This window comes from Vicugna pacos, unplaced genomic scaffold (assembly GCF_048564905.1).
Source record: "Vicugna pacos unplaced genomic scaffold, VicPac4 scaffold_20, whole genome shotgun sequence".
NCBI classification, from domain to species: domain Eukaryota; kingdom Metazoa; phylum Chordata; class Mammalia; order Artiodactyla; family Camelidae; genus Vicugna; species Vicugna pacos.
The window spans coordinates 74,112,022-74,119,301 of NW_027328741.1; the positions used below are offsets into that span (position 1 = coordinate 74,112,022).

Genomic DNA, 7,280 nt, shown 5'->3' on the forward strand with positions numbered 1-7,280 from the left:
AAAGGAAAACAAATAAAAACACTAACAACTTTGACAAAGAAAAAAGGATGTATCACTGTCCCTGATTTTAAACTATAATACAAGAAACAGTAATGAAAAGAATATGGTAGTGCACAGAACAAACAGAATAATGGAAAACAAAGAATGCATGAAAATGAAATCAGACTGTTATGGTCATTTAGCCCATTACAAAACATGAATTTACAGTGGGGTAAATGTAACCAACAAGCATATGAACCCCATCAACATCACTAAACATCAGAAAAATGCAAGTCCAAAACACAGTGAGATTTTATGTCACTCCTGTCAGAACGACTATTATCAAAAAGATAACAAACTTAACTATTGGTGAGGATGTAAGAAAAACGATCCTGATGCACTGCTGGAGTGAATGTAAATATGTGCTGCCACTGTGGAAAAACACATGGAGCTTGATCTAAAAATTAAAAATGAAATATTATCCAACATTTCCATAACTGGATACATATTTCCAGAAAATAAAAGCACTAATTAGAAAAGATATATTCAACCATATATTCATTGCAGCATTATTCACAATAGACAGGATATAGAAGCAAATTAATTGCACATCAATAGATGATGAATAAATAAGATGTGTGTTTATACTATATATATCTACACAGCTTAACTACAGATTCATCTATATTTATGTATATATATACACACACTATATATAGGCATTATATATATATATATATATATATATATATATATATGCACACACCCACATAAAAATACAATGGGTTATTACTCAGCTCTAAAAAGAATAAGTTCTTGTCATTTGCAGCAAATGGGTAGACCAAGAAGGTAATAGGCTAAGTGAAATATCTCAGAAATTGAATGACAATTCTTGAATGATTTTACTTATAATTCGAATTTAAAACAAATGAACATAACAACACTGAAAAGCAAATATAGATATAGAAAGAAACAGGTTTTTCACAAGAAAGAGGGAAATGGGGTGAGGAAAAGAAAAAGTTGAGGATAATGAAGAGAGAAAATTTTCCAGTTGCAAATAAAATGAGTCAGGGACAAGAAATTTACTGTATGGGGAGTAGTCAATAAGAATGTAATATGTTTAAATAGCAACATATACTAACTAGATATATTCTGGTGATCAGTTGGAAATGTATTAAAAATAGTAAACTGTATATTGTGTAAGAGAAACTAAGACAGTGTTATAGATTAAAGTACACTTCAAAAACAAAGAAACATACTTATAGAAAAAATAGATTTGTAGTTAACAGAGGCAGGCGTTGGTAAGTGAGAATTTGATTAATACACTCGAAAGCTACAAATCTCCAGCTGTAAAATAAACGTGTTTTAGGGATGCCCCATAGTAACATGAAAATTATAATTAATAATGCTTTATGTTCTATATGAATGTTGATAAGAGAGTAGACCATAAGTTTTCACATCACAACAAAAAGACAAATTGTATTTCTTTAAAATTGTATCTAAAAGAGATAATGAATTCTCCCTAAAGTTGCCAAGATAGTTATTCATGATACGTGTAAATCAAATCACTATCCTGTGCACCAAAATTTACACAATGTTTTATGCCAATTAAACCTCAATAAAAGCAAAAGGAAAAATGAAAATTCAATGGTCATTTTTTCCCATGTCATTTCTCATGATTGTTTTTGCAGCAAGTAAACTTGAGTCCTGGTATACTTATCCTAGGTAAAGACACAAATAAATAAGTGATTCTAATAAATTATATATAAAGATAAAAATAAAATTAGTGTTTTAACATGCGTTAAACTTTCTTCATGTAAACAGCCCACTGCTTCTGTAGGCATCAAAATTTCACTGTGTGTATTCATCTGAGATTAGGGAATGGATACAAATTTAAAACTGGCTGCTCTTGCTGTGAGTGATAAAGTTCACTGTCTCTGAACGGTGGTCTCATCTCCCCGACAGCATCTGTAGGAAATGAACATGCTGGGTTGCTAAAAATCTCAGCATGGTAAAATCTCAGAACTCCTACAATTGTTAACTGTTTTGCAATGGGAATGCAAAACTGACAAAAGCTTGATTTTGGATAAAGATGTGGTGTTTTCTCATGTTTGCATTAGGGGATGTGAGGATAATCCCTGAGATCCAAAACAAACATTCTTGCTCAAGTCCTGGGCAAAGAAGTGTAAAGGTTCTGCATTATTAGGACTGAGGACTGCTTTCAAAATGATGACTATGCTCACTCTATTCCAGGTAGTCCAAGGAAAGGAAGGTTATTGCAATTTCTAGGTGAACGGGAATAAGTCAGTGGTTCAGTCTCTATAAATTAGTCAACGGGTGTTCAAAGCCAAAATAAGTGTGTCAACAATGAGAATTAAAAGCAAAAATACTTAGACATAAGCTTAAACTAAAAAGGTGACAGTCCTGCACTGGGGTCTGGGGAATGGGGAATGGGGAATGTATATGCCTCAGTCCAATTCCAGGGTTCAGTGGCTTGTCCCTAGCATCAGCTCGGGATTCAATGAACAGGTAACAATTAGTATTGTGGGAGAAATATAATCTACCTCTCCCTGATCTGAAGAAAATCTGGTGGCTCAATAAATCTCTTAATTCACAGAGAATCTGCCAGATGCAGGGGAATAATTCACTGATGACTCAAATAAGAAAAACTTAGTTACTGCCTAACAATCCATCTTCACACAAACACACAGTGGTAGACAGATTTGTAGTATTTAATGGGAGGAATTCAGTGGGCAGAGCTCAGAGAATAGTTTTCTATGCAACAGCCAACTTTTGTACTTTAGTCAATAGTCTAGCTTCTCCCAGTTAGAAAACTACAGATGGACAAACAAACAATATTCTTCTTTAGGATTTTTAATTTTGAAAGTAAACTGTAGCTTGTGACTTATCAGTATAGAACCTTGTTAAGATGTTCACGGTAAGACCCATTCTCTGATATGAGAGATGGAAACTAGCTGCTGAACCAGCCCATCTGAACCCGAGACTGCTAATGTAAGCAACAACATAGCCACCATCAGAGATGAGCTGACAAACTTAAAATCTTGATGTTTCTGTTGTAGGAACAACCACTGCTCTCCAGACAGAGTTCTCCTGCTGCAAGTGGGCTCCTTTCTTCTCTTGGTAAAGGTCATATTGGTGGGATGTTGCTAGAATTTACCCTGGCCAATTTGCCTCTCTCCAGATTACAAAAGGCTTTCTTCACAATTGGTGACACATATTAAGGACTCAAATTTGCCATTCCAGTCTTATCAGCTGACACTGGCTGCATGATTGTGAGCAGAAGTCTTAGGTTCCCTGATGTTGCCCACAAATTTTCCAGCATTTCAGGGCATTTCACACTCTGAAAATGCTTTACCTATTATTTTAGATTAATGGGAAATTGTCAAAGCCTTCCATGAATATTTTATATTTCATAATATCTGCAGAAATTTGGTGTTCTTGCATTCGGACACATTTTTTATTCTACCACCCACACCTCCTTCTAGTCCACACATTATAGATTGCAATTTGGTTACTGAATACCACCACCATAACCAAGGGGCTAGTACCTCTTAGATACTTCCATTGTGAAGGTTAGAAGGGGCACAAATTATGTGGTGTGTATAAACATATATTAAATGTTTGCAATGACACTTTCTCTTCTGGAGAAAGCTCTAATTCTAAGAAGTAAATTAAAGGCAGTATAGTTATTGGTATGGGGAAGAGAATCAGCTATTTTGGGGTGGGTGGGTGATGAAGAGACAGGAAAAAATCCAGCAAATGAGAATGGAATGCTTTAGGCCTCTGGAGGCATGAATTAAGAAGAAAATAATACCAGTATCTTGTACCTACCTCCACTTACTGTCTTGAGTGACTAGTCCTTAGTCTATGAAAAGAGCTAGTTTGTGGTGAAGAGTAAAGACCGTAATGAAATAGTTTGAAAACCATGAAAGTTTTGTTGTTTCAGGAAAGTAGATTTTGCTTAAAGTCAACATGTATTTCTCATTGACTAAATATTAAAATGCATCCTGTGGCATGTGCTGTGCTTACTGTGCTGGTATCCAAGTTAGACAAGGAAAGGGGGATAGACAGGAAACATCTGGAAAAGGTGGTTTCTGTGCTGAGACTCGGAAAGTCTAAGTAGGTAATACGAGGACACCCAAAATCCAAGGATGAGCTGGAGCAAAAGTGGTGAGTTTGCAGCTAATATAGTTGACAATCATTTGCCTGGATATATCTCCAGATACAGTGAAACTTAAAGATATGCCAAGGTAATCAGATGCCAGATTTATAAAGAAATGACTAAACTAACTTGAGCTTGTGTGCTTAGATTTAGAAAGATATTAAATGCCACCCTGAGGACGTAAGCTTGTCTTTCGCTGGAAGATAAATGCAACATAAATTATTGACTAGAAAATATAGTGTAGACTCTTGAGGGCAGGAAATGAAAGCACCAATTAAAATGCTTTGATAACAGCACAAAGAAGACCATAGATAAAATTACTTCTTAAATTCTACCACATGCTGAATGTGCCATCTGAGACTACATCATGTGACCTTTATGACTCCAGGGATGACATAATAAAGACAATGATCCCTGGGCCGGTTCCTGCATTTATCTCCTGTTGCAACCTATCCTAACTTAACACTTTTAATACTTTCCACGATGAACCAGACACAATTTAGTACTTTTCCCTCTCTCCATGTTTTTGTGTTTTTCCAAATTCTTCCATTTTCTCTTCTTTCTTACAAGAAAGCACTAAAATTTACTCCCATTATTTTCCATCAAATGATCATATCAATCAAATATCTTTTTTTAAGTGGTATCTTTGTCTCCCGTTTAACTCTTAAGTCTATTTAAAAAGAAAATAAATAAAATAAAGGTACACAACTATGTTAATTTTTCAAATAAGAAAATTGCAGATATTTGTCGACATTTGCCAACATCAATTTTAATCTTTTTTATTCTACATAATATGGTAGACCTCTGGCAGATAAGTTGTAATTAGGATGACGTTTATAAACTGAAGATGGCTGATGAGTTGGCCTTGAAAGAGAGGTGGCTGATGTATCAGCTCTCACTGGCATGGGAAACCGTGCGTTGCTCCCTAGTTGAAGTTTAGAAAAACGACCTTCATTGGCAGATATGTTGTGATATCTATTTGGAAAATTAGAAGGTTCCACCATCAATCCAAAATAATTGCTCTGTATGGGAGACAATATGCTGTCCTGGAAATAGAAGTTGTAGTTGTAATGAAGTTCACAACAAGACCATTTGCTTCAGTGTAGCTGCTTTGAGAGTGCCCGTGGACAGTGGTCAACCAATTTAAAAGAGCACGTTGATACACTGCAATTTGTTCTGGTGGTCTAAATGAAATTGATGATGGAGGAGAAATATCATCTCTGATCAGGGTAGTGGTATCACCAATTATGTGGCTAGTTCAGGGCATTCTTATTAGAGGCATGTTTAAATTTGCAGAATGTAAAAATGCCCTTTCGTCACTAGTGTCAGCCACAAAAACAGAATTATAATTATCCACATTACCCCCTCCTTTAAAGTGCTTCTTTTTGAAATCTTCAACCAATGAAGATACCAGAGAGGCATTTGTAATCGCAACTCTTCTTTTTATTCTCACAAAAATTGGGAGAAAGCCTCATTTAAAATTTGGATTTTGATAGAACTGCAGCTAAAACCAAAGGAGAAAGGTTTTAGTAATATTTTAAACCAAAATACAAGACTACAATAAGCGTAATGTATAAAACCTCTGATTTCATGTTTACTATGCACAGCTGACGATATTTTGATATTCCTTATTAGGAAATTCACATTTTAAAAGTATAGACATCAAATTTAAGAAGTTAGCATTTGCAGTAATTGTGAATGCCAATTTTCAAAAGCAGCTTTAATACATTTATTTAGATTTCTGGTAAGATTCATAATTGCAAGCAAAGTTTCTTATAATCTTGAATACTTATGGCACTGTCCTCTTTTTTTAGAAAAAATAAAGGATTTAAATTTGGAGTTTTATACAATTATCAAAATCTAGCTTTACATTTATATTACCATAAATTGTTATATAAAATAAACTTCTATATATAAGTTAACATGTGGTAACTAAAATTACTGAATATGTTGCTTAAAACAGAGACTACTTTTCTTTTGCCAGAAAGTCAGCTAGACAGGCAGATCTTTGAAAATTCTGCTGCACTTTACTAAACCCATAAAGATTAAGCAGTCTAAGTAAACTTTTCATACTTCCAGTTTCAAATATAAAAAAGGCATTTTTTCCCAAAACTTCCTTCTTAAAGACATCTTCGTCAATCACTATGGAAGTTCCATTATCATCCCACCAGATGGATTTAAATTGGTCACTCCCAGCCATTTTTGAGGGTTTTATTAGAAATGTCAGAGAGCAAAAATCATTATCTTCATCTGGTTCAGAGACACAAAGTGTGTAACATGGTCTTTTTATCAAGGATTCTTCAGACAAAGTCTGAAAAGCAATTTCTGCAATCATAGACCTCAAGTCCAAGTCCCCAGAGAATGTTTGATCACACAATAGAGATCTACCAGTGTTTCCTGAACCAGTTGGTCCATCTTTACGAGACACATCTTGAATTTGTGAAGAAATATGTGCCATTTCAAATAACTTTTTCTACAGCCACTTTTCTAATCTGCATAATTTTGAGCACTGCAGCTTCAAATGCTGCTTTGGCAGGCCTGCACAGATAAACAGCTAGGCCGTCACAATGTTTCTCACCCTGAGAAGCTGTGACATCACAAAATGACTGGTCTCCTAGAAACTCAAGTGTAACATTCAGCCAGTGTTTACTTTTCATTCATCCAGTTAAATTGAAATATATAGGATGCTTATTTTTATAGTGTTATCTGCAAATATTATCCCCACAAAATCTTTTTAAATAATTTAATTTTGGTGTCTGTGATATAAAACCAATCTCCATTCTGTTATACAGAAATTTATACCTGATTTGTGAACAGAGTATAAATAATGGCAAAAATATATAAAATAAATTTTAAGTTTTGGAATTTAAAGTGAAATTTGTGTAAAACCTGTTCAGAGAATGTATAACTATTTTATTATAATTTGTAATTAAAGTGAAACATAATTTGATTTGGAAATGGAAGTAGGTATTTATCTGTGTACTTTACAATAAGTAGCTCTATGTTCAAAACATGGGCAGAATAAATATCAGTTTATCTGGTATGTTTATAAATAAATAGTAATTATTTCTGAAATAAAATTAGATTAATATAATCAATCAAATTTAAGAAATCCCAA

General features: G+C 34.1%; 1 long non-coding RNA gene across 1 annotated transcript; it reads right to left on the reverse strand.

Annotated features, from left to right (window-relative positions):
- Positions 1–4,925: 4,925 nt before the first annotated feature.
- LOC140693841 (uncharacterized) lies at positions 4,926–6,720 on the reverse strand. Its single transcript, XR_012069545.1, has 3 exons — positions 6,551–6,720; positions 5,525–5,666; positions 4,926–5,137 (listed from the first exon to the last, which is right to left on the reverse strand). It is a non-coding gene; the product is annotated as an uncharacterized lncRNA (long non-coding RNA).
- Positions 6,721–7,280: the final 560 nt, after the last annotated feature.